Source organism: Petromyzon marinus, unplaced genomic scaffold, assembly GCF_048934315.1.
Source record: "Petromyzon marinus isolate PM22_M1 ecotype Great Lakes invasive population unplaced genomic scaffold, UKy_Petmar_22M1.pri1.0 PM_G_Scaffold_39, whole genome shotgun sequence".
NCBI classification, from domain to species: Eukaryota; Metazoa; Chordata; class Hyperoartia; order Petromyzontiformes; family Petromyzontidae; genus Petromyzon; species Petromyzon marinus.
In genome coordinates, this window is record NW_027422972.1 from 810178 (window position 1) to 833664 (window position 23487).

At 46.2% G+C, this 23487-nt stretch overlaps 1 long non-coding RNA gene and 1 pseudogene across 1 annotated transcript; both read right to left on the reverse strand.

Annotated features, from left to right (window-relative positions):
* Window positions 1–3652: 3652 nt before the first annotated feature.
* On the reverse strand, window positions 3653–5628 carry LOC142916485 (uncharacterized). Its single transcript, XR_012936517.1, has 3 exons — window positions 5567–5628; window positions 5203–5268; window positions 3653–4100 (listed from the first exon to the last, which is right to left on the reverse strand). It is a non-coding gene; the product is annotated as an uncharacterized LOC142916485 (long non-coding RNA).
* Window positions 5629–11951: 6323 nt separating this feature from the next.
* Window positions 11952–22924, reverse strand: LOC142916486 (putative RNA-binding protein 46 pseudogene; annotated as a pseudogene).
* Between the last annotated feature and the right edge of the window lie 563 nt (window positions 22925–23487).

The following is a 23487-nucleotide window of genomic DNA, read 5'->3' on the forward strand; positions in this document are numbered from 1 at the left end:
GTATACTCTGTGTGCCACTGTGTGTACACTGTGTGTGTGTATACATACACTGTGTGTACCCTGTGTGTGTACACTGGGTGTATACACTGTATGTACACCGTGTGTACACTGTGTATGTGTACACTGTGTATACCCTGTGTGTGTGTGTACACTGTGTGTGTACACTGTGTATACACTGTGTGTGTGTACATTGTGTGTGTACACTGTGTGTATACACTGTGTGTGCACACTGTGTATGTACACTTTGTGTGTGTACACTGTGTGTGTACACTGTTTGTATACACTGTGTGTGTGTACACTGTGTGTATACACTGTGTCACTGTGTGTCGCTGTGTCACTGTGTGTCACTGTGCTTGGCACAAGCGTCGTGGTGACGTCACCGCCACTTAGCAAATGGCGGTTGTTGTTGTGTCACTGTGTCACTGTGTGTGTCATTGTGTGTGTACACTGTCACTGTGTGTGCGTCACTGTGTCACTGTGTGTACACTGTGTGCACTGTGTCACTGTGTGCGTGTAGACTGTGTGTGTACACTGTGTGTGTGTATACTGTTTGTGTTCGCATTGAACCGAACCCCCGGCAAGGCCGTCTACTTAATGACGAGAGAAAATTCACATGAAATGTCCTTTTCAATGAAGTCTTCCAGATGTAAATTGATACAAGCTTTTAATGAAGAAATAAAAATTATCTAATTCAAAACACAACACAATTCAAAGATGTTTCATTTTAAAACTTCAAAACGGAGCACCGGGTGCTTGCGTGAAAGCGTCCTTCGTGTGCAAATGTTGTGACTTTCCTGGCATGAAGGGCGTCAATGTGTTGGTCCCTTATTGGTGCACAGCGTCTCAACAGCAGTGGGGTTTGCTTCAAGCGATAGGTACGAACATCCAGACGTTAATCAGCAAGGAGCATTTCTAGTCCCAGTTAGACAAAATCTACGTCAACACGTAAGACAAAACTACAATTCGTGTTGTAGAGAATGTACCTCCTCCTATACGTGTAACTTTCAAGTGGTATGCCTTGTAACTGATGAATGATCCGAGCGTGCTACCTATTTCAAAGACAATGAGTTGCTCCAGAGGCAGATGCTTCGTGAAACACAAAAGTACCCTTTGACCTGTATCACAAGAACAACGGGTCTCACCCGAGTTCTCTGTACAGGTTACTTCCAAAACACACACACACTTTGTCCTAACATCACTTATTCAATGTTTGACCCTCAGACAAAATGGTTCATGCACGCGCACAATCAGACAAGTATTCATTCTAAATCATTGACGGGCATATTAACAAAATTGAATTTCTGCAGTGAAATTGACTGCATCACGTTACATCGTATTAACAAGAAGTTATTTTACAAATACGCACCGTCTGCTTAACAGTGAATGTACACCGTACTATTGTTGTGTCATTCAAAACGAGTAGGCCGTTGCATGCTGGCGTCTGGGTCAAAATGTAGCAAATTCTACACATTACGCTACAAATAATAGATCACGGCGTTTAGATCGCAACACAAGCAATCGTCATCAGGTGGGACAAGCACAGCAGCAATAAGAAGAAACTGCTGGAGAAGGCGCCTACTACTTCAGCAGTTTCTCTTGCTGTGGTTGTCCCACCTGATGACGATTGCTTGTGTTGTGATCTAAACGCCGTGATCTGTTATGTTCCTACCCACGTGGTGACTTTACCAAAATAACTCAAGGGTGTGGATTCCTGCAGTCACGACAGCTTCGAATCAAAATTGCCTACAAACTACACAACTGAGATGACGCATCAATCATCGCCCCCTACTGACAGGCTCTTGTCCACATGCAGGCCGGTGCTGGGCCACCACCTTGTGCCACACGGGCAGCTGCTACTTGGGGATGCTCTTCGAGTGTTTCAGACGAGGTACGACACAAAACTCCGAGTTGCTGAGGCGATTAAGCAAGCACCGTGTAAATGCAATTATTATAACATAGTGAATGATTGGGAGCTTATTGTCTCTCGCTCCTGGTTAAAGATCTACCCAACCCACAGGTCCACAAAGACTGGCCGCCCTTACTCTGCAGGTTGAACCTAGCAACTGAGTGTCCAACTTCACGTTCTTGTCATTGAAGGCCTGTGACAAAGGTGCATCTATTGTAGCGACATCGTCTCTGGCTTACACATCTACCGGGTCTCCACTTGACTTTGTATTGTCTAGGAGGAAGTCCACCCACACCTCCACTTCCACAAACTGCTGGGAGTTGCCTCGCTCTGCCTCAGTCAGAATTCTCCTCCTGCTTCACGTTGCCTCCATCGATATGAAGGTCCCATTTTGGAGTTGAATCTTCATCTTCACATTTTACCTTCACTTCTTCCCTCTTCACCATCACTTCTTCACATTTCACTTTCACTTCTTCGCTCACCACTTCTTCCCTCTTCACCATCACTTCTTCATATTTCACCTCGATAACTTTAAAAGTGTCCAAGCTGGGATTTTCTTCCGGTTCGTGTTTCATGAGGGATGGGCTCATGGTGGCACTTTGACCTTCACAAGCTGATTTCAGACTGCACTCCTTGTGGATCTTCTGATGCTTCTGTGTTCTCTGGTGTTTTACAAGATCAGATGACTGTGCAAACGCCTGCACGCACACACTGCACTTGAAGGGTTTCTCTCTCGTATGTGTTCTCTGGTGTACTTCAAGATTTGATGAATGTGCAAATGCCTTCCCGCACACACTGCACTTGAAGGGTTTCTCTCCTGCGTGCGTTCTCTGGTGTGTTTTAAGAGCAGATAACTGTGAAAATGCCTTCACACACACACTGCACTTGAAGGGTTTCTCTCCCGTGTGTGTTCTCTGGTGTTTTAATATATGAATCTGGAAATGCCTTCCCACACACACTGCACTTGAAGGGTTTCTCTCCCGTGTGTGTTCTGTGGTGTTTTTTAAGAGCAGATGAATTTGAAAATGTCTTCCCACACACACTGCACCTGAAGGGTTTCTCTCCCGTGTGTGTTCTCTGGTGTTTTTTAAGAGTAGATGAATCTGAAAATGTCTTCCCACACACACTGCACCTGAAGGGTTTCTCTCCCGTGTGTGTTCTCTGGTGTTTTTTAAGAGTAGATGAATCTGAAAATGTCTTCCCACACACACTGCACCTGAAGGGTTTCTCTCCCGTGTGTGTTCTCTGGTGTGATTTAAGAGCAGATGACTGTGAAAATGCCTTCACACACACAGTGCACTTGAAGGGTTTCTCTCCCGTGTGTGTTCTCTGGTGGCTTTGAAGATTAAATGAATCTGGAAATGCCTTCCCACACACACTGCACCTGAAGGGTTTATCTCCCGTGTGTGTTCTCTGGTGTGTTTTAAGAGCAGATGACCGTGAAAATGCCATCCCACACACACTGCACTTGAAGGATTTCTCTCCCGTGTGTGTTCTCTGGTGTGTTTTAACAGCAGATGACTGTGAAAATGTCATCCCACACACACTGCACTTGAAAGGTTTCTCTCCCGTGTGTGTTCTCTGGTGTTTTTTAAGAGCAGATGAATCTGAAAATGTCTTCCCACACACACTGCACTTGAAGAGTTTCTCTCCCGTGTGTGTTCTCTGGTGTGTTTTAAGAGCAGATGACTGTGAAAATGCCTTCCCACACACAGTGCACTTGAAGGGTTTCTCTCCTGTGTGTGTTCTCTGGTGGGTCTGAAGAACTGATGGCCGTGCAAATGCCTTCCCACACACACTGCACTTGAAGGGTTTCTCTCCCGTGTGTGTTCTCTGGTGTACTTGAAGATGTGATGAATGTGCAAAGGCCTTCCCGCACAGAGTACACCTGAAGGGTTTCTCTCCCGTGTGTGTTCTCTGGTGTCTTTTAACAACAGATGCCTGTGAAAATGCCTTCCCACACACAGTGCACTTGAAGGGTTTCTCTCCTGTGTGTGTTCTCTGGTGGGTCTGAAGAACAGATGGCCAAGTAAATGCCTTCCCACACACAGTGCACTTGAAGGGTTTCTCTCCTGTGTGAGTTCTCTGGTGCCGTGTCAAATTTCCAGTCCGATCCGTGCTGTATGCACACTGGTCGCATTGTTGACTTGTCCTAGCGAGCTGCGCTGACTGCATTTGCTCCATCAGACCAATTCTGCGGAGGAAGCGTCAGAGGAAGCGTCAGCTGAAGACAGAAAAAAATAATATCCACACCATCTACACGACAGTATCGAGGCACAGAGGAATGCATATATAGTCACATGTGACTTACACGTCTATATTCATATATTCAGGATGTAGTAAAAAGTTTCCCAAATTCATCACACGGGCTGTTATGGCACACAATGAGAGGGCAAATGGTTATAAACATGCCTGGAAGCCCTCGTATCTTCAAAATGAATGTTCACCCAAAACTCCGAGCACACAATTTCAGCTGTCTGGCTACAAAAGGAATATTTATGAGAGCTAAATTCAGCTGACATAGCAAAGGGTGTTGAAAACAATACTATTTGTGTTAGGCAGAAATGCATAAATTAATGTTCAATCGCAACTTAGAGGTGTGAATCCAGGCTCAGATGTCCTTGAATGCTGGGATGAACAGTTCCGACTTCAGCTGAATGTGTGTGCTGTGTTCACCTCCTGTTTCCATTCTTATAGAGAGTTCCAGAGGAAAACAAAAATAAACTATAACTATGATATAACCTCCGTGTTCAACAGAGTTAATAGACGTTACTGCAAACACAAACTGTACACTGTCACTGGGTAAACAGGCGGTGGTGTGTCTAGAATCACGCCTGGCCACCATCTGCTTGGCATGAATGCTTCCTCACTCCACCAAGTAATTAATCGAGGATCAACGTGGTGAGATGTTAACTACCTCACCTGGTATACAGGAAGTCGTGGGTTCGATCCCGACCCTGACGCCTGCTGTATATTTGGAGTTTGCGCGTCTCTCCGTTTAGCGTCTTTGACCGATAGACATTGACACACGTATTCTTGTTGATTTCGGTAAAGTTACGTAGATAGAAAATAACAATAACAGATAATACAATTACATTAAATAAAGACAACTTGTGTTGCGATCAAAACGACGGGAGTTTTTTGCTTTATTTACAATTTTATTTAATTCATTTGTATTATGTTATTTTTATTTTATTTTCTATCTACGTGACTTTACCGAAAGAACCAAGAATATTAATTCCTGCAGTCACCAAAGTTTTAAGTCAAAACATTCACACACGTTGACAAAGCCTCACCTTGTGTTGTTGTGGGCAGGTTGCTTCTGATAACAAGAGCGGTATAGCAGTTCAAGCGGACTTGGCCTGGTGAAAAAGAAAATAAAAACTGCGTGAATATTGACAATAAAACAAAGTTACAAAGTGGCGAGCCGGGTGAAGAAAAATTAAACTTAAGCGAGATAATTAAAGTGAACGCAATCAGGCGAGGGCAGGAGGCAAGGCCCCGCGTGGCTAGGCCCCGCGTTGTAAAGTTCCAACCTGGACATCGATTCCCATGCTCGCTGCTACTCAACTGACATCCCTACGAGAGAGAGAGGCTCTACCTTGGTAAACAACAACCACCACCACCACAACAACCACAATCGCAATGAGAATTTCTCACCTCGGATTTCAGTGCAGGAAGCGATAGCTGCCTGTTACCTCGTGACGTCACGCGGTAGCAGGTGACGTGACGTCACTTCTGGGAAACGGGACACGCTCCTCCCACAATGAGCTTCTCCGTAAATAAATAAATTAGAGTATGAATAAATTATGTTAATGTACAATTCGATATATAGGTGCTGAACCCGTCGCAATAAACTCGCGACGGCTTTAAAACATTATGTTAATGAGCCGCCAGTCACTGGGCGTAGCTTTGCCCAAATAAGGATTGGCACTGGAACGATAACGGCAGTGACCCAAGCGGAGGTGACGTCTCGCTCAAGAGCGGGGTGGAATACCTTGAAGACATGACGTCACTATCGAGGTACACCTCCCCCTGGCGTTTCACGCCGATGAAGTAATGCAGAGTGGTGACGTCACAGAGCGGGATTGGAGTTTAAGTTGATTTAGATTCATTTTCATTGCTCCCTCCCTTGAGTGCGTGGGCTCAGCTACAACAACAACGTGGACATTATTGTGTGTACACAGTGTGTATGTGTACACTATGTGTGTGTGTGTGTACACTGTGTGTGTGTACACTGTGTGTGTGTGTGTACACTGTGTGTGTGTACACTGTGTGTATACTGTGTGTGTGTGTACACTGTGTGTGTGTACACAGTGTGTGTACACTGTGTGTGTGTGTGTACACTGTGTGTACACTGTGTGTACACTGTATGTGTGTGTACACTGTGTGTGTGTGTACACTGTGTGTGTACACTGTGTGTACACTGTGTGTACACTGTGTGTGTGTACACTTTGTGTGTACACGTACACTGTGTGTGTGTACACTGTGTCTGTGTGTGTACACTGTGTGTGTGTACACTGTGTGTATACTCTGTGTGTGTGTACACAGTGTGTGTACACTGTGTATGTATACTCTGTGTGTGTACACTGTGTGTGTACACTGTGTTTACACTGTGTGTGTGTGTACACTCTGTGTGTGTTTATACTGTGTGTTTACACTGTGCGTGTACACTGTGTGTGTACACTGTGTGTGTACACTCTATGTGTGTTTACACTGTGTGTGTGTACACTGTCTGTGTACAGTGTGTGTGTGTACCCTGTGTGTGTACACTGTGTCTGTGTACACTGTGTGTGTGTACACTGTGTGTGTACAGTGTGTGTGTGTACACTGTGTGTGTGTACACTGTGTGTATGTGTGTACACTGTGTGTGTACACTGTGTGTGTACACTCTGTGTGTGTACAATCTGTGTGTGTGTACACTGTGTGTGTTTACACTGTGTGTGTGTACAATGTGTGTGTGTGTGTACACTGTGTGTGTTTACACTGTGTCTGTGTGTGTGTGTGTACACACACACAGACACAGTGTGTCTGTGTGTGTGTACACACACACACAGACACAACCTCTACCGTCAGCAGTGGATGGGTGTAGCGAGGTGCAATGCCCGCCCCCATCTCTGTGATTAAAACACACAAACACCACTAGCCTATAATAATAAAGTGACCAAAAAGGACAAAGAGTACGTTTGACCTGTCAACTGATATAAATTCCACATTTATATGGCGTAGCCCAGTCTCTCCATTGGATGACTCCTGTTAACCTCACACAGAGTAGTACTCAATTTATTGAGCTCTGATGCCCAAACTGTATTTTGAAATTGCAACCTTTAACACTGCGAGACAAACGTTTTAACCACATCACTTTCCAGCCAGATATCTCTGCCCAAGTTGGAGCACTCTACCAATGAATCCAGTCATCTGAAATTAACGTTATTGTAACATGCATTCGGAATTCCTTTGGTCGCCCAAATGAGCCTCCGCACCTTGGCATGGATAGCGAGTCCTGCACTCACGTCAGAAGCAATAACGTCCAGCTATTTTATTTCAGCATGGCAGATTTTAAGCCATGTTGACTTGGAATAAACCTCCCCAGGTACTTGGTCCGATTGAAACTGTAAAAATAAAATAGTACCCTTAGGGGTTAGCCTGAATTGAACCCATGAGATCGGATCCAAGCGTAATGCATCAAAGCAGCACTCCCATCTCACTGGGTTTGTACAAAATATCTGTGCTATACACCATACTACTTTACAGTAATATACTACTATACTTTAGCTGGAATGTAGCATGTTTATGGTAGAGTGGATTATTTGTAAATTTTGATTGAAAATCCGAAGTGTCTTCAGTTATAAGACTCCGTCATTCTTCAAGCTGCATACCAATGTTGAACAAACATTTACATTGCTAAAGGACATTTGCAGATGATACATTATTAATGTTTGAGACAGAGGGACATGCCAATGCACGTGAATGTTTTTTCAATAAAACATATCAAAACTATACAGTTGCAATGATATTAAAATTAAATCCAAGCAACATTACCATTTTCCCTGCTCCTTGAGTTTGTGCTCAATACTTTAACGTGTACAGGGCCATGGCGGTGTGGGGGCCGACGTCCACCCCACCGCCCTCGCTAGGCAGGTGGGGCGCGACGTCCGCCCCTGCCGCCGCCTCCTCCACCGCGTCGGTCGGCTCCCGCCGGGCCCCCGCCGACCGAGCGATCGGGGCCCCCCGCGCTAGCGCCCTCTCCGAGGGACAGACTCGTGCTGCTGGCTCACGGCCGCACGGAGTAAACCCACGCACTCCCGCGCACACCGCGGCTATCGCTAACGCAGCGGACAGCGGCACGCTAGCGCCTACACCGGCGAGCGATTACCTCCACGAGCATCCGCGGGCACCGCAGCCGTCGTTAACACGGGGCCCGAACGGTCTCGCACCTGCGGGCGATTATCTCAACGCGCGTCCGTGCACGCCGCGCGCCCACTACGGCTGACGCTGACGCAGCATGCGGCGGCCCACTCGCGTCCAGGCCGACGGGCGATGATCTCAACGCGCGAGCTCCGGCCGCGGCTCCGCCCTCGCTCTCGCCACGCATCCGCCCACGGAGCCGCTCCGCACGGGGATCACACGCGCACCACACCGATGCTCTCTGCTAACTTTTATTCGTGGCGCAAACCCCGCACCGCCCGGAGGGAATATTCTACGAGCCGACCCTAGGCCTACCGCTACCCAAGTCCGCAAATGCTCGCACGCCCCATCACGTACCTCGCGGCCGTGCTCACGGCGTCTCGCGGACGCCGTGAGAGTCGGAGGGACGAAGACGAAAGGGAACTTTGCCTATCGCCGCCTCGTAGCGGCGCTCGCCGGCGTCGCACAGATGCCGTGAGCGGCTCGAGAAGGCGGGGAGCATCGCGCGCGACTCGTCGCCGCCGACCCGGCAAACCTTCGCGCGCCCAAACAATTTGAAGCCAACTCAGGGGCGCCGCAATGTGACTCGCTCCGCGAGGGTCGGCCATTCTCCTGGCACCGGGAAACCGCGGGACTTTCATCCCAGAGACCCTTCGGATGAAAACCCGTCGTGACGGGCAAACCCCCGCCAGGACGCTACGTGCGCGCGCTGCAGGTGCATGCTCAGTGTGGGGGGCCACGGGGGAGTCGAGGCGATGGCGGAGACCGTGGCACCACAACGGATCGGGAATTGTGTTGAAATCCGGCTCACGCAAAAGCACAAAAGGGGCGACCCAACGGGGCCCCGAAATCAAATCGATTCGCCGAGTCGACAAATGTGCACATCGCCCCGGGGATGGCAACTGACAGTCGAGTACGGAAAATCGTGATGTGCACCGATTCTGTTTATGTGCGACACAACTTCACGCCACATGGTCCCACGGGGAAAGACGGTGGCATAAGTAAATACAAAAACGAACCAGTAAACCATTGGTGATTGATCAAAGCTATGAAGGCGATGATCCAGGAAAATTATATTATGATGCTGTGGTAAAAGGTAATAAGTTACTCTAAAGTGCATGGCCATGGAAACGTTGGTAATGATTAGGAAAAAGTCTGAAATATGTTGACGTGTAAATCAGCAAATCAAATTAAATCCACAGAGGAGGGAAAGAAGGATCCCAAGCATGCGACACTCAGAACCAAAAGTGGCAGAAACTCGGCCGAGAGAGGGGAGAGAGAGAGAGGAAGAGACTTTTCAGGACTTTATTTCCATAAAAAAAGTAACAAAAAAACATTACAGCAAAATAACACCAAAATTGAAAATCAATAAAACATCAAACTCTTAACAGCGGTATGTGCATGAAATACAAATGGCACCGGGATAGAGGCTGTGGAAACGAGGCAGTGCACGGACATCTCCATGTGCAGCAAAGTTGTTCAAGGGTTTTTCAATTTTATAAAGAATCAAATGTTTTGACATCAGAATGCGATGTGAACAATATATATTTTTCTCCCCTACATTTTCAAAACGAAATGGCGTTGACATGTCAAACACCTGAATTCGTTTTTTCAAGGATTCTGTTGTCGTAGCTACGTATGCAGTCTGCAAGTTTTTTATGTGGGCACGTGCAAATATTGTCTGGGTACATGAAAATATTCCTTTGAAAATGTGTCCTAGACTATATATATTTGTAAGTTAATAAAAGTAGAATTGAAACATTAGCACAATGTAGATTTGTATATTGTAGGGTAGAAATATATTTATCATAGCGATGATCTAACATTGGTTTAATACAATTTACATTTTTACTTAGAATACTTTAGCCATGCAATAGACTAAATATAATGCTTGTGTTTTAAAAGAAAAAAATATATTTACTAGGATTAAAGTTGCGCGAAAGATTTTATAAAATCTGAGGCTTGGAGATTTGCATGCTGGGAATTAAATTGAGACAGAAAGGGGTTAATGCATGGCTTGCAGAGCAGTTGCACGTTACAGAGATCATTGACAAAACAGAATGCGATGTGAACAATATATATTTTTCTCCGCTACATTTTCAAAACGAAATGGCGTTGACATGTCAAACACCTGAATTAGTTTTTTCTTCAAGGATTCTGTTGTCGGTTTTCATTAAAGTGTAATGACAGGGTGACACCTGCTGACATCACAGGGTGACACCTGCTGACATCACAGGGTGACACCTGCTGACATGACAGGGTGACACCTGCTGACATCACAGGGTGACACCTGCTGACATCACAGGGTGACACCTACTGACATCACAGGGTGACACCTGCTGACATGACAGGGTGACACCTGCTGACATCACAGGGTGACACCTGCTGACATGACAGGGTGACACCTGCTGACATCACAGGGTGACACCTGCTCACATGACAGGGTGACACCTGCTGACATCACAGGGTGACACCTGCTGACATCACAGGGTGACACCTGCTGACATGACAGGGTGACACCTGCTGACATCACAGGGTGACACCTGCTGACATCACAGGGTGACACCTGCTGACATGACAGGGTGACACCTGCTGACATGACAGGGTGACACCTGCTGACATGACAGCGTGACACCTGCTGACATGACATGGGGTAACACCTGCTGACATCACAGGGTGACACCTGCTGACATCACAGGGTGACACCTGCTGACATCACAGGGTGACACCTGCTGACATCACAGGGTGACACCTGCTGACATGACAGGGTGACAACTGCTGACATGACAGGGTGACACCTGCTGACATCACAGGGTAACACCTGCTGACATGACATGGGGTAACACCTGCTGACATCACAGGGTGACACCTGCTGACATCACAGGGTGACACCTGCTGACATGACAGGGTGACACCTGCTGACATGACAGCGTGACACCTGCTGACATGACATGGGGTAACACCTGCTGACATCACAGGGTGACACCTGCTGACATCACAGGGTGACACCTGCTGACATCACAGGGTGACACCTGCTGACATCACAGGGTGACACCTGCTGACATCACAGGGTGACACCTGCTGACATCACAGGGTGACACCTGCTGACATCACAGGGTAACACCTGGTGACATGACAGGGTGACACCTGCTGACATCACAGGGTGACACCTGCTGACATGACAAGGGGTAACACCTGCTGACATCACAGGGTGACACCTGCTGACATCACAGGGTGACGCCTGCTGACATCACAGGGTGACACCTGCTGACATCACAGGGTGACACCTGCTGACATCACAGGGTGACACCTGCTTGCATGACAGGGTGACACCTGCTGACATCACAGGGTGACACCTGCTGACATCACAGGGTGACACCTGCTGACATCACAGGGTGACACCTGCTGACATGACAGGGTGACACCTGCTGACATGACAGGGTAACACCTGCTGGCCTGGCAAGGGCTTAACAGGTACAGCCACAAAGGTAACAACCAATCAGGGAAGGAGGCGCATCTGGGGCAAAGGCAACAGGTGGGGCTAGCCGAGTTACTCCGGTAACCTGCTCAAAAGGTTCCACGAGAGGGCGTGGCCAGAGGCGGGGCCTAGCCACACCTCTGGCCACGCCCTCTCGTGTAACCTGCTCCAAGGTTTCACGAGAGGGCGTGGCCGGAGGCGGGGCCTAGCCACGCCTCTGGCCACGCCCAGTCCACCTTGATGGTCCGGCCCCATAGCTGCAAGTTGATAAGAAGGAGCTTCCGCCGGGCCATGGCGGCCGCATGATGGCTCCGGTACTCGATGAACGCGTAGCCTCGGTTGAGGGTTTTGTCCCGGTAACAGACGCTCATCTTGACGTCCACCACGCCCTCTGTGGCACCGCTCATCGCCATCATCACCTCCGCTCGCTTCTTGTCCTCTGGCAGCCCCCCAATGAAGAGGCAGCGATTGTCCACGCTGAAGCGGACTCCAATGCGGCGTCCGGGACGGATCTCGAATTTGTTGAGTTTCTTGACGGCATCCGTGGCTTCGGCGAGCGTCGCGTAGGTAGCGAACGCGTAGCCGCGGGTCTCTCCACTATGATCCATCATGAGGCGGAGCTGGTAGAGCTTCCCCACCGTCACCAGCACGGGCACCAGCTCATCCTCGTAGAGGTCGCGCGGGATCCCCCCCAGAAACACCTCGCAGCCACGGGCGGGAGGGGGCCCCTGCCAGTCGGGCGGCGGTCCGAACTTCCTCTGTCTGCTCTCCTGGACGATGCTGTACCCCGTGCGCAACATGAGGTCCAGCAAGACCTTCATACGGGCCATGCCGAGCACCGATGGTTTGGCTACTACGGTGGTGCTGGGGCAGCGCCTTGGGGCCCGGTGGAGCACTTGACACTCCGCGCGGTCGCCTCGTGCCGACAAAGCCACGGGGGGAATCAGCTCCTGAAAAGCCAAATCCCCGGCAGGAACTCGCTCGGCCCAAACCTACAGGCCAGCAGTGAAGAGAGGAAAAGAGAGAGAGTGGAGACGGATGGAGAAAGATAGACGCGTTTGTTCGGTCCATGGGCCTAAATGTGACGTTAGCGTAGCCTGTGCAGTATGCATACAGTGCTTTTGTCAATCCACTGCTGGATGAAGCCCTCCCCCACATTGCGCAGAGGAGACAAGAAACACAAACCCACACGGTTCCCGAGCGGCGCTCACGAGGCGGCGTTTGACTTCGCGCAGTGAACTTCGCCCGTGATGACGTCACTGGGCACGACAGGAGAGGTTGCCACTGACTTTTAGCGCCGGTTTTTTTCTCCCCATCCAATAGTCCATGAAACGCTTCAAAATGAGACCGTTTTGCCGGTATCAAAGTATGACAAAATAAGAATAGAATTGATCCTTTTTTGGCAACAAAACGGGTGTTTAGATGTCCAAACACAAAACAGAAACCTTCTTCAATGAATCGTAAGATCTGTTTTATTGCCAGAAAGGATACAACCTATTCTTATTTTTTCATAGCCCATGAGATGTCTCCTTTGTCGGTACCACGTGAGGTGGCCTAAATTGAGCAGTTGCAATTTCTCTACGTGGCCAGTGATAAACAAATTCAATGAGTGAGACTATAAAGTAATTTACTTTCATTTTCCATCCAAATAAATGGGTACAACTGAAGTGTTGCTACCTTAGGTGGTACCGAGTTCTGCTCTGGACCATGAGTGGGCCGTGTAATAAATTTTGGCCAGTTTTCAACATTGTTAGGTCCCTAACAGCAACAGAGCTATTGTACTACAATTGTGTTCATATTGGATCATCTTTACAACAGAGCAGACATGCAGACAGAGCTAATGCTTAATGCTTTCAACCCTCGTTGTTGAAATGTGAGTTTACTTGCAAATGGAAACACAGTTCTAGATTTAAAGCTTTCGTGACTGCTAGGATCCATAATCTTTGGTTCTATTTGGTAAAGTCACGTAGGTAAAAAAATAAAATAACAAAAATCACGACGTTTCGCCCACAACACGGCCTTCATCAGGTGAAGGGACGAGACTTTCTGGAGGACAGCGCTGGAGTGAAAAAAGCCACGCTCAGATCACGACCTTTAAGCTGTGTGAGAAGAAACAAAGCGCCTTGACAAAGGAATTAGCATATAATTTAGCATTGAAATGGCTCATTGAAATAGCTAAGTTAAAGTATACACATCTGCAGAGGCACCCCTTGACAAAGGAATTAGCATAGAATTTAGCATTGAAATAGCTGAGTGATTAGCTTGTAACTGGTCACAGAAATAGCTATGTTAAATTCAGAGCATATACATTCACCGAGGCACCTAGTACAAATCAAACAGGAGAATTTAGCGAAACACAACCACGCTCAGACCGCGGACCTTTAAACTGTGTGCGAGCAAACAAGGTGTCCTGACAAAGAAATTAGCATAAAATTAGCATTTGATTGGCCGATTTTAGAAAAGATGTGGTGCACGTGCCGGTGGACTTGCCGTTTGGCACGGGGGGGGGGGGGGGGAGTTTACCTATTGATGGTGTGAAAAACGAATTTATAAGAGCTGCGAAAGTTTGGGGTACCACTACTTGAAAAATATACTGTACCATTGAAATTAGTTTAATGATTAGTTCGATTTAGAACATCTTTCCAATGGTTGCTTAATTTGAAACCATCTTCTCGGTTGAAATTGTGTCTGTGTTTGTAAAACCCGTGGGTTTGCAAAGAACCTTGGTATCGGGAGAAAATTATATCGTGATCACCCACAGCGTTGTAACAGTGATCAGCCACGGCAGAAGAATTCGTTTTGCCGTGTTTCAAATCTGATTTGTGCTCGCGAATTCGGTCAGAGACATGTCGCTTTGTCTCCCCGATATAGCAATCACCGCAGGTACAACTCAATTTATAAACCCCGGGGTACTGTAAGTCAGGAATGACATCCTTCACGGATGGGATCAGATCACGAATTTTGTGTACTGTATTGAACCGGACCTGGATCTTGTGTTTGTTTAGAATTTTGGAAATATTTTTAGTAACGCCTGCTATATATGGTAGTGTGATGGTTTTGACCGGAGTATCAAGTGGTTGTTTCTGTATGGAGGGAGAAAAAGCTTGGCGGATGGTACGGTCAGAGTAACCATTCCTTTTGAGGGCCAGGTGTACATGTTGTAATTCACTAGTCAGGTGGTGTTGGTCCGAAATGCAATGAGCACTATGGTATAAAGTTTTGATGAGAGAATTATTTTGGGCTGGGTGGTGGTGGGAATCAGGTTTCAAGTAGGAATCTGTGTGGGTGGGTTTCCTGTAGACAGAATGCCCCAATGAGCCATCAGGTCTCCTCTCAAACAGAACATCACTCAGCTATTTCAATGCTAAATTTTATGCTAATTCCTTTGTCAAGGGGTGCCTCTGCGGATGTGTATACTTTAACTTAGCTATTTCAATGAGCCATTTCAATGCTAAATTCTATGCTAATTCCTTTGTCAAGGCGCTTTGTTTCTTCTCACACAGCTTAAAGGTCGTGATCTGCGCGTGGCTTTTTTTTCACTCCAGCGCTGTTGTTGTATATGAGCCTTTTCCAAAATTGATATGAACAATAATATTTGCCATTATATATATCATATTTTTTTTAACAAACGAAAAAAATAATCAATAAAACCCGTAAGCCAGGCACACGAAAAACCAGATGTCGGTCATAAACAGGCCATTAATAAAGAAATAATTAAACTCTCGAGGTGAGGATGTTAGCAGCTATCTGCGAAGATCTCCAGATGAACAAGAGTTGAATGTGCCCTAAGGGAGGTCACGCAGAGGGAAGCCCTCCGCAAGCCAGAAATGAGGACGCCCATGGGTTAAACCATTTTTTTTTTTAAACAACGGTTAAAATTTAAAATGCAATAACAAGAATAAGCTAAAGTTAGCGGTCCTCGCGCTCACTCCAATTAAGACCAGGCCACCAGATACATCAGTGAATTATTATCCAATAATTCGCTTTCAAATGATTTTCACCTTTAATACTTTTACTGTTAAAACAAAGCTTGGAGACAAAATACACAGTCACATCAAAGGTTTTCGAGAAGGAATGAGACAACGGGCAAACTTGCGAAAGAGTTTAAACAATATCCCAAGCAACCCCGACCACCTTTGTCTCTCTCGCAGCGCGGAGAAGCAAGAATTACACCTTATCACAAGGGGCCATCTGGAAAAGCCAGCCGGTTTGATGAGGAGACACACCCCACCCCACACACGGCAACCAGGCAAACAAAGTTTTAAAGAAATTGCAATATAACATTAATAATAACGTGTTAACCTTAAACGATATTCCATTATAGAACCTTACAGAACCAAGGGATATGGATTCCAACAATCAAGAAACGGACCTCTTAAACTCAGGATGAAAATTATTTTTCTTTTTAATAATTCCATCATAACAATGCGAACCTCGGTAACCCGAGAGGGGTGTCGGGAGGACGTAGTTACAAACACGAGTCTTGGCGAACATGGGACCAAATGGTATTTGAGAAATATAAAGTCGAAAGTATAAAGAGATAGGTGCTCCCGACCACCTTTGTCTCTCCCGCAGAGCGCGAGAGAGGAATTTCACACCAGGGCAAACAGATCGTTAACGCAGGAGCCATCTGTACACACACGAACTCACACACAAACAGACCACGCCCCCCCCCCCCCACCTTTTCCACAGCGTGGAGAGAATTGTCTTTGAATATAACGGTCAGCCGCATTTTCAAAAGTCAGTCAACAGTCAAGAGTCAAGACAGATCAGCGAGTCAAGACGTCCACAGGACGAGCAGTCGCATGGAGCGGCTGGCTCCGAGCCTTGCTGAGTAGCGAGGATCGCATGAGTCGCCATGTATCAACGAAATTGAGTCATACAGCAGTGGAGAGAAACTGCTATCAGCGAATCAGCGCTGAGAGCGCTCGAGCATCTCCACAGGGAGAGAGCGTGCAACGTGGCTAAACCAGCAGCGGAAAAGCTTGGACAGCCGCCAACAACTTCAGCAAACCAGCGACCAAGCGCGTGCGACTTGAGTCATACAGCAGTGGAGGAAACCTGCTGTCAGAGAGCCGCCAACAACTTCAACAAAGAGAGCACGTGCGACTCGGCTCACTCAGCAGAAGAAAACTTGACCTGTCGCCCGCGAGCGCAGCGTCAGATACTACAGCAGCGGAAAGAGCGCGGCCAGCAACGCCAAGCAAGAGCGTGCAGCAGCTCATCCGGCAGTGGATGAAACTGCTGTCAGCGAACCAGCACGGGCACGTTCGCGCATCTTCAAGGAGAGGGAGCGCGCGCCACCAGCGTGCCATCAGCACCAGCATCAGCACCAGCGCGCGAACAGCGTGCCACCAGCGTGCCACAGCTCGCAACTTCACGTCACCAGGGCTGAGAGGGAAGCGGCCCCGCACTCAACACCCATCGGCGCGACGATGGCGAGCGTCGTGCTGACTCATCCAGCCAGTGGTGGACAGAAACTGGCAGTCGTTCGTATGCCCCTCCCCCACACTCCCTCCTCACTCCCCCACCGCTACACAACGAACAAACATTTTTTTGACAAGGAAATCAACCTAGGCGTTTGCTCAACGCAAGAAATCAACAACGCTTCCATTAAACATACAAGACTCATGATAACTGCGTCAACTATTAGCTGATAACGAAAAACATCGCCACCCATCGAGTTACGTTGATGAGGCAATCAGAATTATTTCAGTCGAACGCTTTAATTGCATAATCGTTGATGAATCAATGAACGAACATCGCCGTGGTACTGTGCTGACGATTTCAAGCATAATAATTTCGCATATCAGAATGTGTTAAGGATTGGATACGAATCAAAGACCGAGTGCCGTCTTGTGTAATCATTCAAGTATACGAATTCGCATATAATAGAGTTAAGGTTTGATAGAATAGTTATGCATGTTTAATCTCTCTCTCAACAACCGATTGATTGCGTTACGCGTCGGGAATTAACCACAGGTGCCGCTATCGAGGTGAAACAACGCAATCGTGATGGTATTATGTTAACGCTGTGTTGAAATTCCAAAATCCCGAGATTGAGTTTTCATATTATCCTAAATTAAAGTTAGCTAGAAAATAAAATTGATTAAAGCAGGTTTGTGTGTGATTCTTCCTGAAATTCTGCATATTGTTCTGCGTATGAGATCTGAATCCTGGGGACCTATCATAAGCACACTATCACCACACATAATCCATAACACACATAATTCATAATGTTCAATCGAGAGTAATCGTATCCTTATCGATAATACGGAATTAAAGAGCAGAGTCGAATCGACTCTCTCTCATTCGTGCTCACAACACCTACAGAACTGCATACGATTAATCGCGTTGTTCAAATTCATAACACAATCGTCACCGAGGCTCGACCTAATTATCATAACGACCTGCATCATCATAACCATGCCCACTCGCATAATTAATACGATCATCTCTCGAATCAGCATAATTTATGCACATAATTACACAAATTAACATAATTTCGGATGAATTTTGCAAATTTCAAATTTCATTTAATTTTCATTATTTTCATCAATTTTCATAACACCTATATATACAACAGTTCCAACCTGGACATCGATTCCCATGCTCGCTGCTACTCAACTGACATCCCTACGAGAGAGAGGCTCTACCTTGGTAAACAACAACCACCACTACCACCAGCATGAGAATTTCTCACCTCGGATTTCAGTGCAAGCGCGGATCGGCAGCCTCCTGTTACGCGCGATGTCACGCGGAAGCAGGTTGGCGGAGTGTGAATACCTTGGTGAGATGACGTCACTAGCGAGGTACACCTCCCGCTGGCACTTCATGCCGATGAGGTCATGCTGAGTGGTGACGTCACAGAGCGGGGATGGAGTTTAAGTTGATTTAGCTTCATTTTTCATTGCCCCCTCCCTTGGGTACGTGAACTCAGCAACAACGTGGACATTATTGTGTGTACAGTGTGTGTACGTACACACACTGTGTGTACGTACACACACTGTGTGTGTAGTGGGGGGCAAAGGCGGTGCATTGGCCAGTCATCTGAGTCAGTCGACCCATGGCATCTTATCATCAATTTATTTTTATTTGTTATTTGTATAAAAAAATTGTTTAATCTTTAATTTTGTTTTCTATCTACGTGACTTTACCGAAAGAACCAGGAATATGGTAGCGTATTCTCTATTTGTTGCAGAGGTTTAACGTTCAAATCCGACAGGCACACCTGGCTACCCCAGTAACATTCACCACAATATGCGCTGTTCTGCTTCACGGCGGATGTCAAACAGAGTATTGTGTCACTTACAATGCACAGGTCATTGCATGTTGGTGTAACGGTCAAAATTGTGGTTAATTCCAGACATTATCCGGAAACTCCACAATGTAGATGACGCGTCAATGATCGACCCCTACCGACAGACTCATGCCACGTGCAGGCCGGTGGAGGGCCACCTTGTGCCACACAGGGGCAGCTGCCACTAGGGGGCGGCCTTCGATTGTTTGAGATGAGATTCGATACGAAACACCGAGTTGCTGAGGCAATTAGGCAAGCGACTTATGAGCGAAAATATGTTGTTTATAACATAGTGAATGCTTGGGAGCTTAATTATCTCTCGCTCCTGCTCACAGATTTACCCAGCCCACAGATCTTACATATGAACAGCTAACGGTCAGTGAGGTCAGCAGCACGGTAGGTTCTGGTGTCAAGGACATGGGCCTGCATTCACTGGTCCACTGCTATCTAGTCCAGCGGATGTTCTTGCTTGGACCCGGCGTGAATCCAAGATGTTGTCTGGATGCACAGATGCCAGAACAGCGTGTTGGCCATGACAAGCCCACAGGCTCCACAGAAGTCTAACAGCCTCCTACCGTTGTTATTGAGTTGATCTGGCCCATGCCTTCCAATCGCTCCAGACCAGGTGCCAGCATCATCACCAACTCGGGCATTGAAGTCACCCAACAGGATGACTCTATCCCGAGGGGCCACTTTTAGCTAACACCTGTGACAGGAGGTCATAGAAGGAATCTGAATCCACGGGCTTGCCTGCATCCCTCCACTGATGTTCGTCTTCGGTGGGGGCGTAAGCAGCCACCACCACCACCATTCTCTGCCTCCTGTTGATGGGGAGGCGAGCCCAAAGTAGCCTGGGGCTTACAGCTTTCCACACCTCGCCGCCACCTTCCCACGCCGCCTTCATTCTTTTTTTCAGAATAAGAGCCACTCCTTGTTGTTTGGCAGTCTCCTGCCCCGAGTGGATGACTCTGCACCCCTCATGATGATTGGAGTCAGAGCCGGTCCACTGGATCTCCTGAATGCCACAGAGATCCAGGCGGTACCGGTCCAGCTCTGTGCAGAGTAGCAGCCTCTCCTCCACGTGGCCACTCTCAGTGACTTTTTGCCATTTCTAGAGGAACCCCAAGGGTAAGGATTCAGGCATTGCTCCTCACAATGTTATCGTCTGGCATTACAACCACCAACAACACACCTATATTTGAATTGCAAGTAACTTTAATGAACACAACGCAACCCAAACAACTGTTCGTTTGAAAAACATATCCTAAAGAATCGTCACTGGGTGTTGGCTGTGAGCGGGAATCAAACTCGAGTCGTCATGTTTGTAGAGCAGCGCACTAACTGCTAGACTACCGCCACACACGTTACACACACACAAGGTACACACACACAGTGTACACACACATGGTACACAGACACACAATATATATACACACACACACACACAGTACACACGCACGCACAGTACACACACAGTACACACACACACGCACGGTACACACACACACACGCACGGTACACACACACGGTACACACACACATGCAAGTACACACACACACAGTACACACACACACACACGGTACACACACACACGGCACGCCCTCACTCCTTCAGTCACGTGACTAAGGTTGACGTGCCGCCCCGTCTCCCGAGGTGACCTCTTGGCTCTCTCGTCTCTCCTCGACACGTAGATTCATTTCTTACTCTTACCTAGAAACGTCATTGTCTGTGTCTGTGGACGCAACTTGCGAGGAATTGTACTCACACACTGTGGGGTTTACGTTTCAAATAAAGTGCCCAGATACCACGCGATAAGCCCCGTGGTGAGCCAGTGCTATTCGTAGTTACAATCCGTCAACATGAAAGTAATTAAATTAACAATTTATTACTAATCTCCATATATATCAAAGGCAAAGTTGTGAATGTGTGTGTCTGTTCAAAATGTTTAGCGTACTTCCCGACACGCACCAAGCTTGAAATTTGCCATGTGGGTAATTTCCAGACTGTACACCATGCAAACATTATAAAAATACACTTTTGTATATTTTTTTGGGGGGCGTGCAATAATGGATAAGCATGAAAACACCAAGATACATAGGACTTACTTTGATTAGAATCTTGGAATTGATTGTGTACATGTTGAAATTGGTAAATTTGCATTTTGAGCACACTGATGTTTTAATAAATGTTCATGATTCTGAGAATATAAGTGTAATTCTGAGCATCATAATGACCATATTGGAATTGTCATCATGAATGGGGGTTCAATTATTTTTTTATAATAGGAATGCGGTTTTGAGCATGACTATTGCTATTTCGGACTCATTAATGACAATAGATTGATGATTAAATTGCGATTTTGTTTTGCTCATCAATCAGGACACTGTTAATGATGCGCATGCCCATAAATTGTTGAAATGACTAGAAATGCAAGTTGTGTATACTCTCCAACCCCATTCCTCTACCTACCCATTCCCTTGGCGGGCTCCATGCCCACTTAAAACCCATGACGGTGACGATTCCACCCATCGCTGTAACAATCAAAGCACCTCCAACTTCTGAATGCAAAGGTGCTGGTTGGTGTAACGCCAAAACACATCGTCAACGCCGCTCCCAAGCCCGCCCTACGTTAGTTAAAGCGTTAGAATCAACAAAATAAAAAGTTCCACAGAGGAAACTAAAATGACATTACGCAATCCCCAAAGTTGCACGCGGTAGGCTACACGACTCGGAGAACAACGTCAGACTTCAAGACTTGCATCGCCATCATCATCATTCTTCCTCTCCACAAGTCATCGCACGTCAATATTCAATAAGCTGCACACACGTGCAAGTCACCTCTCGACCCGCCACCTGCACAGTTAACGCGATCAGACCCGGGGGTCAAATTAAAATTGTGTCGTCTTTGGTGACGTATTACAATCGGTGTAATTTTAATGATGTACGTACAGCAACTGCTGTACGTACATCGAATTATCTCATTGACAACGGGGTCCACTTTTGCGGTATTTGCGTGCGGTCTTTTAATTATATAGATACGTAGTCAGTTCATTAGTATGGGGTTCCTCTATAAGGAATTGTAATTGTAAAATGTATTACTTAATAATACGATTCCAGGCCGCACTTAGCTTGTAGCAGTCAGAGCAGTTAAAATGACTGTACATGTGTAGGTATGAAATAAAATAAATTTAATTTAAATACAATAAATGTAATTTATTAAAAATTTAAATTAAACGTAGGTATAAAATAACTTTAATTTAAATACATTTAATTTATTTAAAAAATCAATTTAATTTAACGTATGTATGAAATAAAATTTAATTTATTACAAATTTAAATTAAATTTAACGAAGGTATAAATTAAAATTAATTTAAAGTATAAAAAAAATATTCATTTATAAAAAATTACGTAGGTATAAAATAAATTTTAATTAAATTAATTCCAATTTTAAATTAAATTTAACGTAGGCATGAAATACATTTTAATCAAAAATTTAAATTAAATTTAACGTAGGTATAAAATAAAATGTAATTAAATAAAATCATGAATAAATTTTATTTTCTACCTCCGTGACTTTACCGAAAGACACAAAGAGTGTGGACCCACGTGACATCAAGGCTGTCCTAGTCTAGGCAAGGCCTCAGGGTGTACCGGGCCTTTCACAACAACAGCAGCAGCAACAACGGTTCTCTTGAGAAAATGCTTTAAAAAATAAAGTCTACGTAGCTTACCTTGACACTCGCGAATTTTAATGATTAAAATAATTAAAACAAAACTAAACACTCACACGCACATGGGCGCGCGGCTTTCAGCGTGTAAGGCATTAAAAATGGTAGCGTCCTCCCGCGATCTGATTGGTCGCAGCGTGCCAAAGTGGGGAGGAGGGAGGGCCAGCGATCCGATTGGTCGAGAGGCAAACCTGGGCGCGTCTCCAGCGATGGTGCGCAGCGATTGGTCAACGGTTGACCTATGCTAATTTTGGTATGCTAATATATTTTAATCTTGACTTAAAGCTTTCGTGACTGCAGTAATTCATATTCTTAGCTCTTTCGGTAAAGTCACGCTGAAGGGAAACAATAAAATAATAAAATATATAAAACAAAAAAAATTCTCACGACGTTTCAACCATAACACAAACGGTCGTCATCAGGTGTGTCGGTTTGCAATAATTAATTTATTTTAAAAGGTGTATTTATTTAAAAAAACGTCAGCACCACACGCAGCGATTTGGCAGTTTATTTAGAAGGACTAGTCCATCTATGTTCTGAAAAGAGGGAGACGAAAAATTAATTTGTCTGAAAGCCAATACCAGCGACAATTAGGGGCCGTCCGTGAATGACGTCACACACCTAGAGGGGGGGCGGGGTCAGACGTTTGTGACGATGACAAGAAT